General features: G+C 45.4%; 1 protein-coding gene across 1 annotated transcript in view; it reads left to right on the forward strand.

The window, feature by feature from the left end:
- The window catches only part of LOC144942715 (uncharacterized), a 222,525-nt gene that overhangs the window by 91,911 nt on the left and 115,062 nt on the right, over positions 1-15,552 (forward strand). The window lies entirely within an intron of this gene.

Here is a 15,552-nt window from a genome sequence, read left to right on the forward strand (position 1 = left end):
AACGGGATATAGAGAGGGGGAGTGAGGGGTAGGGAACTAAGCTGTCGACGAGCGTCAAGGGTATTCTCAACACATTCCCATTTCCCGGTATCGTCCTTTAGCAGCGTTGACGTCCCTCGGTTGAACGTAAAGGATGTATAACACCTGCCCCGCCGTGCTGGTGCCGTTACGAGTCTTGTTGCACGATCCGGCGCGACACTTTCGGTTTTTAGAATTTGCAGCAACAACAAAAACAGGTGTCAAAGAAAAACAGTTGCTGCGTGCCAGCGGGCTAATTGGCGGTGCACCGTGTGAAAGAAGAAATCGAAAGCACTCCTGAAGCTAAACACGAGGGCTTGCTTGCGATCGATGCGCCTGCAACACAGCTCACGATACCCATGTAATAACAGCGCAGGCTTCGCAGGGAACTGTGGTGCGCTGATTGTACACTGGGTTGATCGCAGCTACCGTTATGGCATGCAGGAAATGACACTCAGCGTTAAATTGAAAGTGACTGATTTTAGTTGGCTAAGTAGCATTGCCGCTGCGTACTCCGCAAATGCTAAGCGACTAAAAGGGTGTGAAATTAGTTTGTGGCATTATTTGGGATGCATCCATGTGTGCGTGTTTTTGGAAATTCACATCGTGCACGTGTGCATTATTTTCTTCCTTACGATCTAACATGAATAATACTAATAATACTTCCAGTGTGAAATTGTCAATGGCTTTCGTGAATGCCTTTTAGCTTTGTGCCTGTAAATGAATTAGCAAGCACATCCAGTTGATCAAATATGAGAGCAGTGCGAAACGATCACTTACCTTTAAAATTTACTTTACAACAATCATACAAAAATGGGATTGTCAATAAAGGATAGGACCGCATTTATAACTTAATGAAAATTTCCAAAATCTCAGAAAAAAAACCAGACCAAAGTGATATTCTTACATAAAAAAAAATAATTCTTAACACACTTTTGTATTGAATTGCTACGCTCATTTACACTCGTCGTAGTTTATTTATCATTTGCCTCCGTTGGATATGTATCGTGGACTTGCAGTGCATCTCTCAGCTGTGTAATCGTTATACAAAAAAAAGAACGAATTCCATTTGTTAGAGCCCTTTGTCAATCCACTGATGGATGAAGCCCTCCCCGTGGTGGGCCGGTTATGGCGATTGACCAGTTTGTTGTTTTACCAGTTTTAGTTTTTACTTGCTTTCTTTTCTCACACTTTTGTTATGTATGCTAGGTGTTAGTTACAAACCGAACCTCTCCATAACAAAGGCTCAGTCCTTTGTTATGCAGTCTATTCTTAGTCTTAAGCCTCACCTTACCATATTAATAAAAAAAGTGTGCCGTTCCTGGCCCTTCCCCCCTCAACCATTATATATACGGGGTGGTATTTCTTGTGATCTCTCATTTACTTGATACAGCTGTCGTGGCTGTGACGGTTCCACCTGAAGACAGAGGCGTGTGTTGCTTCCGAAACGTCGTGAATTTTTTATTTTGTTTTATTTTACTTTTATTAATTTACATTTTTTACCTACGTGACTTTACCGAAAAAACCTAAGAATATGAATCCTTGCAGTCACGAAAGCTACAAATCTAGAATTGATTGACCGTACTTCACCACACTGCTTACTGTGCGCTGGTGAAGCGTCGCCCAGCACTGGTTCAGACGCGAATTGACCTCTTGCGCACTGGGTCCATGGAGCGGCGTATGAACCACTGCTCCACCGCCCCCACAACAGTTGCCACCACGCCTCATAGGTGCGAATGCAGTGTGCAAGAATTGTGAACGTGACACTTTCTTTTTTACGTGGCAAGGGATGCACAGAACTGTTAAATGAGTCAGGATGACTAATTATATTCCAATTTGTCCTACTGGCAACAACACACAGTGTGACCAGTGTACTCTATGGGTTTTTTTTGCCAATATTTACATCATAAGCCAAAAGTGTATGCGACACCTCATTTATGCAATGGCTTTTCCTTTAGAGTGCAGTCATCAGTGGCTTGGTTAAGACGATCCGACCAGCTATACAGCACGTCGTATATGAGACGCCATGGTGGCGAGATGTTATCTTCCTCGCCCGGTATACAGGAGGTCGTGGGTTCAATCCCGATCCTGACGCCTGTATATTTGGGGTGTTTATCTTCTCCCCGTGATCGCGTGGATTTTTCTCCGGGTCCTCTGGTTTTTCCCTATGTGTTTAGAGTATTTGGCTGCTATAAATGTCCACGTGATAAGCCACTTCGTTGAGCTATCATTTGTGTTCAGGTCGCTTCTGAAAAAGAGCTGTGTAGCTCAGTAGGCCTTACTTAGTAAAATTAAAATAGTAAAAAATGTTGGTTTATTGCACGCTTTTATTTAACTCACTCCGTCTGTTGTCGTATCCTCAAATCTTGTAACTCAATTTAAACCGTCTTCCCAATGTCGTATCGACTGCAAAATTGGTATAGGTATGTCATACTGATGACAATACTATATTCTATCGTTAAACATTTTAAATATATATTTTTAAACAATATTTTTTATGGCTATAATTGTCCACGCTCAACTCACGTTGCCTGTAAATCACCACGTGGTCCCTTACGTCACGGCAAGCCTCGAGGAGCCACGCCCAGGGGCGGGGGATGTGGAAGGAGGGGAGGGGCGATGGGGGAAGGGGGCAGGGGGTGGGGCAGCTCGGACAGTACATTTCCTTAAAGCGTCTTTTTCAAAAAAGTATTTTTTAATATTTTTTTTATTTTAGAACAAGTCAGATATGTGAACATATATTGAAATGGTAGTTACGCCACGCATGAACAGGTTGTTGGACACAAGTAAAGCGCAAACTTCTTTAAATTCTGGCGAATGCTTTACTGAGCGTTAGAAGCGAGCGAATGCAAATGACACTGAATATATGAAAAGGTCGGATTTGCAAACAAATCTAGAAATGACACCTACACCGCGCACATTTACCACATCGGGTTTGAGTGGCGATTTTGGTCAGGATGGGTACGCGGTGGCCAGGTTTGCGACATTGTGCCGTACAATGAACACCCGTTGAATGTCGAACGGCTCAGCCGAGGCCTGAGCGCGGGTGCTGAGTCAGTGCTCCAATGTGGGAATTGTCCCCTTGAGCCACCCGGCCTCCTCCGATTTAATGTTTCCATGGCACAGGAAACACATGGGTGCGATCATATCCCATGGCACCAGGCACACATTGGTACGATCACGTCAAGTGACACGTTTAATTTCTGTTTTATTATTATTATTATTTCTAGTATGAGGGCATTTGAGGCCACAGTTGACCGGATATGGCTATTTTGCCCCCCTCAAAATTAAGTCTGCCCCCCACATTTGGCCTTAAATTGAATTTCCTGGCCATGACACTGATTTGTCTCTGGAATCTGATAAAGCAGCAGGATTAATGTTCCCTACGAAGGATGGAATACATTGAGATCGGGTCTTTTTCCTCTCTGCCACATGTCCCCTGGGCCATAATTGAACTCCAAAACCGGAAAACATCTGACCTGTGTGCCACCTCCCGACAACACACAGTGCACCCTTTGCTGCTGTTGTGTTAGTTCTTAACATTTAAAACATTTTGTAAAGGCAGCAGGGTTGGGGCGAGATCTTCTGATGCTTGGATATTTTACGACTGAACCATCAATACCTTTCCCATACTTTGTTTACCTTTGCTATACTTTGCACTCAGATCGTGTTTTTTGTATCGTTTGTTGTGGTTGTAACGTTCTGACCTGCCCTTGCTGGACGTACATGAAAAATTGCTTCAAAGCTCATCGGATTTCTCCGGTGTAAATAAATAATCCCGATTCTGATTCTGATCAGACGTGTCAGCCTTGGCCTGAGCTTCGTAACAAATTGTTGAATTTGTCGCCTTATTCTCAGGGCCCAAGAGTGTACGAAGTCATCTCCGACTACATTCCCTGTGCCCTTTCTCTCTTCTGAAAGAGTGCCTTTGCCACAATATCACCGCAGTCATATATTTTTCTTTTATAAGCCATTGTTGATGAATGTAGTGATTCGTAAAAACATTCTTTACCTCTGTGCAAGCACTACGAATGAGGTATTTTTTTTTCTCGCTACATGGCTTCCCTGCATAATTTGCATTGCACCACACATGTCTGCTCGAGTAGTATTTTCCATAACCATTGAAAGGGGGTCATCTACAAAAAATATAGTAAAATCCCAATCGCATGCTTTTTCAAATAGCACATGTAATATATTGCAATTTCCAAACCCAAATATGCATTAAAAAAATATTTCTATGTATGTACCGTGATTACAATGGTATAATTGAAGCAAATGTGTTTTATGTTGGCTCTGCAACTGAATGGACCCGTGTTATTGCCAAGAGTATTAAGCAAGAAATCATTCCATTCATCCGCCTTGCGATATGCCCTCTCCCTGAGGCCCAATTCTCTTTATGTATTTGTGTCGTGCACACCTGTCTGTGTGGCCCCATTCCACGTGTGGGCGCCTCACCCAGCTCAGGCTTAACATCGCACAGAAGCGTCCAGTTGCTCATCGGATGAATCCCTGACGATTTTTTCCACACACCTGTTGTATATGCCGGATTATGAAATTTTGATTAAAATAATAAAAATTCATAATAATTTTTGGAAAACAGGGCATAGAAACAACACACCGCCCTCCCACCGTACTTTAGTGGCGATGCCCCAACGTCCCTGAGCAAGCTCTTAATTACCGACCGCGCCGAAGAATCCCCTGGTTTCGATTTAGCTCGCAAATAGATGGCCCGCGTTGAACCGCACCGTAACACCGTGCGGCAGGTGGGCGTGTCGAGGGTAGCCCAACGGCCGCGGCCGCGGCCACTGATCTCCAACCGGAGAGTCGCGCAGCGACTGCCAATGCCCACTTCAATCGTTTTGCCGAGAGCGGCTCAGGATATCCACCGCGAGGCCACCCCAGGTGCCCGTCCACTGGTTCACTCACCGGCTTGGGCACACGAACGTCGTAAAATGATCGCTGACCAACCACCCTCGCCGTAAGGAAGACACAAGAGCAATGCACGAACGTCGCACACCTCACACCCCGCTCATATTGCGCTCGTGTTGCAGCTGGAGATGCTGCTAAAAGCTTTGGCTAGCAATGTAGGGAGGTCTCATAGTGTTGATGCTTAACCCCGAGCTCTCAATACTCTGATAGTGCACTGTTTTTGAGTTGTACGCCTTTTTGGCGTCATTTGGTCCAACACCAATGGAGACTAGGCTCTAAGAAAAGCTGTCTCGGGTGTGGACCAATCAACTTCAAGGACAGTGCATATCATTATCATTATCAGAGTTGTTTATTTTTGTTTGCATTTTGACTGCTTGTGTTGTGGTTATTGCAAACATTATGCCTTGTATAAAGGTGTCAGTTTTGTACCAGTTTAAAGGGTAAAAACCTACTACTAAATGTAGGGCTTTTTTTGTCTCTGTCTTTGGCTGCCCCGCAAGCTAAGGTGTGCCGCTACGTTTCCTATCAAAGTGCGACCAATGTCTTTTCACTTGCTGGAAACGGGTTTAGGTCTGGATATGTACGATCTTCATCCGTGTACATAGGGAATGAATACTATTTTCATGATGAATCTTTAAATTACACCGAACGCTTGCACAGCATAAGATGGGCATTAGCGTCAGGCTAGTAAAGCATGATCTGCGCAGGGCATATCTACAACTGCTTCTTGACAAGATGAGCGGTGTGAAAATGTAATCGTTTTTGTTGAATTAGAAAACAGTGCTTCGGTTGGACAATGTAAAGTCACCTACCGATGCCTAATGATCAGTATCACCTCTTGGGTTGTGTTGCCACGCTGCAGTGCGTAAGAAAATGTTTCATTAGTGCATTGTTAAAATGAGGCGCTCATGATTGACTTGATGGCGTGGGACGGGTCTGAACATTGCGCTACTGCAAATGTATCTCTGCAATTGGATTACCTCCCTTCATGAATTTGTACGTGGTAAAACTTTGTAAAACCGTACTTCTTGCTTGATCTTTACGCACATTTTGCTCACGTGGGATCTACAGGCTTTATGAAGGCCCCTCTACCCGGCTACTGTTTGGGAATTAAAATCCCCGCGCGCGCATGCGGACTTCTGTCCGCTGTCTCGCAATGTGCATTGGTGATACTCGCGCTCCTACTTGGGGGTAGCAGCGGCTTTTGGCTGCTAGCCATCGCGCTTCTGTGGCCGTCTGGAATGCTCTTCCTTCCGATGTTAGGGAGCCACTGGAGCTCTGCAATTTTAAATCTACTAGATTGAAAACTCATTTCTTTAGAACTGATTTTTTTTTGTGTTTAGTTGCTTGTCCTTACCCCGCACCTTCGACGAACGCAGTTGGCTACGTACGGTGCAAAATAAGTTCACACATGCGTAGGGTCTCCTCTAGGTTAACTCAGCCTGAATATGAGCACCTTGAAATAACCCATCACCACTCCCCCGTGTTCGATGATGGGCTGAGTAGGCGCTCACTCGCGGTACACTCTCAGCACCTGCTGACCAATGAGCTGCAGTATGCGTGTGCGTGGAACACGTGTTTTTTTTTAAAAATACGTATCAACGGAATTTCTTTGTTTAAATAAAAATACGAGCCAGCTAGACGCAATTAAGATATTGTAAATTGTATAACTTATACAGCATGAATTGCTTACAATACAGTGTATGACCGAAGATATTTATATTCTGTAGTGGCGCGTTGCAATTTTTGACGGTTACTTTTGCACCGATTATTAATATTGTTCGGTAAAAGTGTACGCGGCTCGCAGGAGCAGTAATAACGCGCACGTGCTGAAAGTAATGCACCACGGGGATGTGTCGGTGAAAATGCAGAACAGGAAAAGGGGCCGTCCATAAATGAAGTCACGCACCTAGGGGGGGGGGGAGGGGTCGGACATTTGTGACGATGTGTGACGAGGGGGGGTGGTTAGAAATGTGACATCACATCAAAATGCGCAACTTTAAATAAATATAGACAACACATTCTACTTAATTAAATTGACTTTTTAATAAATGTTTTCTCTTACAACATCATAGTGCAGCGCCACATTAAATACGCACGACAATGACAATAGTTTAAAGCGATTTGAAGAATGTTTTTTTGGGGGGGGGAGCTTTGTGACGTCATATTTGAGGGGTGGTCTGACTTCTTGTGACATCGTGTGACGAAGGGGGGGGGGGGGCAAAAATCGTCCAAAATCGCGTGACGTCATTTATGGACGGCCCTAAAGACGCTGTCTTTAAGGCCGTCCTCACTCAATGTAGCTTCGAGCTACGTAGCACAGGCACTGAGCTGACTGGCACCAACCCCCCCCACCTAGCCTGCCACCTACCCCCATCTGCAACCCCACCACCCCACCTACCCCCCCCACCTACCTTCCACCCCTCACCTACCCCCCCACCTACCCCCCCACTTGCCCTACCAACCCTCCACCTACCACCCCCCACCTACCCCCCCACCTACACCCCCCACCTATCCTCCACCCCCCACCTACCCTCCACCCCTCCACCAACCCCCCCCACCTACCCCCTCCCCCACCTACCCTCCACCCCCCCACCTTCCCCCCCACCTACCCTCCACCCCCACCTACCCCCCCACCTACACCCCCCCACCTATCCTCCACCCTTCACCTACCCTCCACCCCTCCACCAACGCCCCCACCTACCCCCTCCCCCACCTACAACCCCCCCCCCCCCCCATGCCCCATCCCCCCCACCTCCCCCACTCCCCAGCCCCCCGACGACACGGGGATGTATCACATTGGGTTCAGCATCTCGGTGTTGCTTGTGCCCCCATCATTCCCTCGCCTGAAATGTGCTTGACGGGGCTTAAGATTGCATCCATGTGTGGGATGCATCTGTAAATGCGTATTTGTTTTTATTACGGATTGACCGATAGCGTGTCAAAATGTGTAGGATGGCGTCTCAACGAGTGGATCCCGTGTCCCGGTAAAGCCGTTTCTTATTGATCCCAGAGGTGCTGTTTAACGACTGTGGCGACAGAATGGGGTCCTGTGGGCCCCGCGTCCACAAAAGAGGCCTCCGTACGGGAAGGATCGCGCGTCTGATAATTCCTGCAACGTGCGGCGATTTGTGCGGCGGACGAAATAAGAGATTCCTTGCAAAGAACGCGGTTGCCGAATGTCGCCTTGTCGCACACACGGCGACGCGCGGAGACATTCCGCGTCCTGTCGACTTGTTGTCGCGTTCTTCGAATGCGGCCGTTTTGGGTCGATCAATTCGCACACGGATGGGGAAATGAGATGCCTTGGTAGAAGGCAGCCAGTGTTTCTAATCTGTCTGCGTGCAATTACATTTTTGTTATCCTGTAATATGCAATAAGTGTTTCTCTGCGTGCTCTCGTTTCCTCCCACGTGCGATCAAAATATTTGTAAACCTTTGGAAATTAGTTTTGATTCTCGAAGAGCCCTGCATGGATTAGACTTTACACCTCTGATTAGAATGGCTGGCTACATATGTTGCAACATTATTTTAACCTGCATACATGAAGCGTTTTCAGCATTTTTAGTTGCGTGAGCTGCAGGAACGTATGCTCTCGTATGCGTTTTTGATGGAACACCCAGTTCCAATATCAAGGTCAAGGTATGGTGAAGGTCAAGGTTGGAGCCCTCCAATTACTTGCTCGTGCAACTACTGGCAGAAATGCCTCCACCAGGGGAAGGCCTTGCGAGCCCCCTCTTGAGGGTATGTGGTCTCCTCTTTCAGACTTTGGGAAGAGATGGGAGTAGCCACACTTGTACCCCTACTATGCGACTATGTCGATCCACTCACTGCGGTGTACGAATTTATGCTGCTGCGTGGATACAGTTGGAGGTGTGGGGTTGAACCGAACTGGCGACGGTTGCAAAGGTCAGCGTGCTGACCTTTGTACCACGGCAGCATCCCTAGAACTGAACATAATTCGGACCCTGCGATTCCTTGTGATTAAAATAGCTTTGTTCAATATCTCAAACCTACTGAGCTTTACGAGGTGCTATTATTTTAGTTTTATACCTCTGCAAGGTTTTATTCTCCCTCGTTACAAACACTTGCCCCAACAGTATGTTAAGGCTGTATGGGGGATCTTTGTCTTTGCATTTGTTATCCTGCGTTCATTCACCGGGAGCCCTGGGAGGCACATATACATACGCTCAGTCAACAACAACAACCGCCATTCGCCATTAAGTGGTGGTGACGTTACCACGACGCTTGTGCCAGGCCATGTGCACGTTGAGGCCACGTGAAGTGTCGAACACCCGCTGGCAGGAGGTCACGGGGCAGACCCAGTTGCCACGGGTCGACTGACTGAGATGACCGAGATGACTGGCTGATGCACAGTCAGGGCAGCTCAGGTCACGCGACACCTTTTATATGTTTCGATTTAAAGCTTTCGTGACTGCAGAGATTCACCTTCGTGGTCCTTTCGGTAAAGTCACGTAGAAGGAAAATAATAAAAATAAAACATAAAAAAATACAAAGACAGCGTCTGTCTTTCCGACAGACTTGTTCTTCACCTGAGGACGGCTGCTTGCGTTGTGGCTGAAACGTCGTGAGAATTGTATTTTATTATGTTTTATTTTTATTATTTTATTCTTTCGTTTCTACGTGACTTTACCGAAAGAACCAAGAAGATGGACCTTTTATATGTTTCTTTACAACAGTTAAATCGATGTACTTAGTATAGCAAACGTCATTGAACCACATTCGAAAGGATTGCGCGTTTCTACATTTACAAACAATCACTGGCCACCGCAAATATTGCCCGTAACCCATCAATGACTGGACGAAGGTCGCCAAAGCCATCTCGCCATCTCCCACAATCCTGCGATGGAATAATCCACCGAGACCCCTGCATATGAGCAGATTGCATCGCTACGTCTCTCTCAGTGAGCATCTTCTCCAATGCGTTCCATTCCTTGGCTGCCACTGCGTAATTATTCTTGACCATCGGCCATAATCCATTCTAGTGACGTGTCCTGCACAAGCCCACTTACTGTTCTGTGCAGTTTGAATTCTGTCACTTGTCTAGGGACGTTCTCTGATCCTCGTGGTCCTCTTTCTGTCTTTCAATGCAATTCCAAGGATACATCTCATGTTACGATTACACGCGCAATTTCATTGACGGTTTATAGAATGTGTTTTTGTATAGCAACAGTGAGATGGCTCACCGTGTTCTGTGTTGATGCAATATCTGCTTGGAATGGTTACTTCAAAGAATACGACACTTTACTAAATGTACCACAGAATTAACTCGGTTGCAAGATGATTTGAATTGTCCAGCCCTTGCATGTTGTCTCAGTCAGACGTCAAAATTCCTTAACCTCTAGGCCATCACAAGAGTTGCCTCGATTCATTGACATGTATTCCCCGTGGAGTATTTACCAGACAATCTATTGATTCGTGAAAAACAGACATTTAGGTGCTTGAGACTTGGAGAGGAAGTCGTGCTTTTATGCCGTGTCAGCTTGGCATGATTATAAAGCGATTCAAAACACATATTTCCAAACACAGAATATAGGTATACTAATGGTCTTGGAAGGTGTCAGTTTTCAGCATGGACAGCGGCATTGATTGCATGCCATGCGGGAATTGAATAAGTGGGCCCAAATGTCTCGCTTGTAATCCAGGCAATGACCACGGTGAGAAGGAGAAATGATCCGTTTCCCACTGGCATTGGTTGCTGGCCCAGACTTACCTCCCATCAGTGACCCATCAAGGAAAACCTTTTGGCTGGTAATGCGGCCACCATTTGGGCTCCAATGGCGCTGCTGTGTTCCTGCTTTGTCTGCTGTTGCCCATTCCTGAGGAGAGGCGACCAGAGATGCGTTTGCGTGCTCTCTAGACACACGAGGGCCCAATTCACATCGCGTTTGTGTTCGCATTTTTTTGCAAAATTCTGGCATGAGTCAGCAATCGAACAAACTGCTATTTTTTACCAAGTAAAGCCCACTGAGCTATACAGCTATTTTTCAGAAGCGACCTGGACATAAATGATAGCTCAACGAAGTGGCTTATCGCGTGGACATTTTTTGCAGACAAATACTCGAAAAGCACGTTGATTCTAAATGTGGAGGGGAAAACCGGAGGACCTGGAGAAAAAGCCACGAAACCACGGGGAGAGAGACATGCAAACTCCAAATATCCAGGCACCAGGGTCGGGATCGAACCCACAACCTCCTGTATACCAGGCGAGGTAATCAACATCTCACCATCATGTAGCAGTTTCTGGAATAATTTCCCCTTATGGAATAGGAATATTAAATTTCCACCAATTGCTTGGGGATGCGAATTGAGATGGGCAGCACCCTCTGCACTTGTTTTGTAGTGGAGACAATTTAACGTGTATGAATAGCTTGGTCTATTCACTTTTAAGTAGGAGTAATAATATGTATTTCACTATATATATTTAGAAACCAATATTACAAAATTAGCAGCAACAAAAAATATAGGTTTTCCAGGCCGGGTTGTTTATCAGTCTTCCAACAATCATGTAAGTAATCGTGCAACACAGGCAATTACAACATCAACACTGCTTTAATCTTTCCTCACAGCGCGCGGCGCATTTAAAACGGGTCTCTGGGTCGCGCCGGTTATTATTAGCTCGTGGCTTAAGGGGATTTCTGCCACTGATTTTATTTGTGTCGCTTCGCAGCCTCAACACAAAGCACCTCGTGGCAAGCCGTTGAGTCGAAATGTCGACGTGATTGCTTGCTCATGTGAGCGTCGAGGCACCGGTGCTCAAGCCTGGAGCCAGTGGTGGAAATTCCACATTCCTATGGTCGGGGGTGGGGGGGCGTGACATCCTCTCAAGCCGGTGCTCGTATTCTCGACCCCGGCGGCATGAGGATCTGAGTCAAACCCGCAACCAGGATTTGAACTCGGAAGCTCCCAATTGCGAGCCACTTGCTCTATCGCCCAGCCACGTAACTTCCTGCAATTTTAGTAGAATAACGTTTGGAGCGTTTTTATTCGGCGTAAACAGCGTTTGTGTTTCCGTGCTGCGCCTGCCGATCTGCCAAAATGAACCTTTGTTTTTAGCTTCACTTTTTAACTGGGACCGATAATCGCAAGAGGTCACGTCACAGCTGTTATGATCGTTGTGTTGAAGAGAGTATCTTTTTTTTTCATTCGGTGTGTGTGCAAAAGGTTTAGCCTTCCAATTGACATTGCAGTGTCTAAGTAGCTAGGGGGTAATAGATAGCACACAATGATACACCTGTGTGTGATTACCTTTGTAAACAATACCGACTTGAAATTAGACTATTATAAAATGTATACTTTTACCGGTTAAAAGCATTACAATGTAGCAGATTACGTAGCAGTGACATATAACCTCACAATATTAAGTGGTGATGTTCATGAATTGCCTCGTTGACCCCATGCAAATATTCACATCTATGACACATCTTTCTCACAGAGTCTCTCATTCTGCCCCGTATGTGCGCACTTTGCAATCTACTTTCTAATATTAAGTGTCACATCCTGTGTTCATGAGCCATGATTAAGATGCACTTGATGACCCGAACCTGGAATTGGTCACACTTCATATTTAACATCCCAATCCTTTTCCCCCCTCACCGCCCTTCACCCACCGGTAGCGACATGAATAACTTACACGAGCACTTATTCGGGCGTTTTGCGACAACGCGTGCTTCTACAATTGCCGTCGTGTGACGGTCAGAGCGCTGGACTTACGATGCAGAGGGTCGCCGGTTCGAATCCGTCTCACGGCACGGCGGACGAAACAACGGGGCGAGTTTCTCAATATCCACCCCGCCTCTGTCCATCCACCCAGCGGCGGCGATGGGTTCATCGCAATTCGCCGAGCGGCATGTTGGTGGGGTAAAGTGCGGGTGCTCCTGACTCTTTCAAAACAACTGACGAGCGTGGAAGGGGACATGGAACATGTCGTGAAGAGGGCGGCTCTCTTGAGCTCCCCTCTAGGGGAGGCACTTTGGGCAGCAGTGACGTCAGCAAGTATCAGAGTCGGAATATTTAATTCATCCTGGAGGAATCCGATGAGCTATAAAGCTCTTTTATCACAGATGTCGAGTAGGGGCAGGTCAGAACGTTAGAACAACGGACAATGCAACATGACAGGAGTGCATAGTATAGGAAATGTAAGCGAATCACTTTAAAATACAAAAATAAACTATTTTTTTATTTTACCCGATAAAGCTCACTGAGCTATTGGCTTCTTTTTCAGAAGCGACCTGGCCACAAGTGATAGCTCAACGAAGTGGCTTATCACGTGGAAATGTATAGCAGTCAAATCGTCTAAATACTCTAAAGGCATCTTTCTAAGTAACTTGCAGGGCAGCGCGCATCTAGCCAACTCCTCAATGAAACCGTACCCAACGTCCTTGTGTCCAGCATCGTCCGACGCTTTACCTGCAGTGTCAGTAAGGGGGTGTGCCGCTTGTGGTGCGATAACACTGGTCAACACACTTTTTCTGGCACAAGGTATTCCAACGGTTTTAAGGTCATTTTGGGGTGCTGATTCCAAATCAGTTTTTATCCGTCACATCAGGTTTTTGAGATATCAAATATTGCATTTTCAATAAAAACTGCAGAAGAAAAATATTACATAAATGTGGATATCTACGTAAAATGATAATATAAACACACTATCCTAAAAATACAGCACCATATTTTAACACTAAAGCAGTCACTGACTCGCAACAACTTGCAATCATAAGTGACAGAGTTAATTTCTGGTAAAATCAATGAAAATGGGGTATGCTGATAGCATAAAAATGAGATGTGATAGAGCAAATCTGAGATCAGATTTGGAATCAGCACCCTGAAATTAGTCTAAAACAGCTGCAAAAGTCCAGGCCAGAAAAAAAAGTTTTTTTTGTTGACCAGTGTTATTATTGCAGCCACCGTTTGATTCATGGCAGCAGGACACGGTGTGCTGTGCCTGTTGAATCTAAAATAACTGGAGTTTAACGCAACCGTGAGCTAAACTTCACAGCAGCGCCAGCTCTTGTGACCCAAGTACATTCGATCACCCTTGCGGGCTGTTTTAAGTAATTGGCTAAGCGTGTACAGTGTTGCGTTTATTGCCATTATTTTGCTAATTATGCATTTTATACAATTGATTTCAGTGCATCTTTGGTAGTCAATTACACACAGTAAACACACAAACGTGAAACGGTCAATAGTTGTACACATTAGTAATTTACTTTAAATACATGTACACAGTGATCATGCTTTGTAAATATTGGCTCCCGTCATAGGAATGTGGAATCTCCTCCACTTAATGGATGTCATTGCAGATAAGCACACGCCCCTCTGCTCGTTTTATCTGGCGGAAACGTTGGCTTGCAAATAGGTTACACAAACGAAGTACACATTACAAGATCACAACACGTGTGCCTGATCTCAACAGTACTCACAAGCAAAGCAGGACTGAGCATGGCAAGTAATTGCATCGACACATAATGAGCGACGCCCGATTGTGGAGGCATCGGATGCTGTATAGCCAGGAGACGGCGGTAATGCAACGGGTTCATGGATCCGTGCAGAGTTCTGAGTGTTATAATGTAAGTCTATATGGGATTTATCAATGTGCTCTGCTTTACTCACCGCGGTGGTGAGATGTTAACTATCTCAAATGGTATGTAGGAGGGCGTGGGTTCAACTCCAACCCAGGTGCCTGTATATTTGGAGATTGCTGCCCATCTCAATTCGCATCCCCGGGCAATTGGTGGAAATTTCTGATTCCTATTCCATAAGGGAAAATTATTCCATAAACTGCTACATGATGGTGAGATGTTGATTACCTCGCCTGGTATACAGGAGGTTGTGGGTTCGATCCCGACCCTGGTGCCTGGATATTTGGAGTGTGCATGTCTCTCTCCCCGTGGTTGTGTGGCTTTTCTCCAGGTCCTCTGCTTTTCTTCTCTACATTTAGAATCAACGTGCCTTTCGAGTATTTAGCTGCTATACATTTCCACGTGATAAGCCACTTCGTTGAACTATCATTTGTGGCCAGGTAAGTGCTGAAAAAGTGTGATATAGTTAAGTGGGCCTTATCTGGTAAAATAAAAAAAATAGTTACTTTTTGTTTAAGCCCACATGGTAAACAATCATCAAATAATTAGGCAAACATCTCAATGCAAGACTCTCCTGAAAAAAACGTCTTGAGACTCAGTCGGTCTTTCGTGGATAAATAAAATACATTATTGGAATTACACTCACGACGAATGGGGTTATAAACCTACGGCTAAATGATAAGTTCATGCGATCCTGTGAAATGGGAAATGCAATGTCTTAGCATCGTGTAATTACAATGTAATGAATTAGCAAAAACCCCAACCACAACGCTTCATTAATAGCCGTAATACCGACAACCTCATCCGTAGCCTCTCACTCCATCTTATTCAGATGAAGCATGGCTGTGCACGTGCAATTAATCAATGTGCAGTTTCTAATTGATATCGATATTAAGTACCATATTTTTCTTTGCCACCAAACATAACTCAGCAATGCAATATACATGCAGATGTGCTTCTCGCGTTTGATTTATAGCGCAGGATAATGCGCCGTCACTTAGTCGAGT

The sequence above is a fragment of the Lampetra fluviatilis genome, chromosome 28, assembly GCF_964198595.1.
Source record: "Lampetra fluviatilis chromosome 28, kcLamFluv1.1, whole genome shotgun sequence".
Taxonomy (NCBI): Eukaryota; Metazoa; Chordata; class Hyperoartia; order Petromyzontiformes; family Petromyzontidae; genus Lampetra; species Lampetra fluviatilis.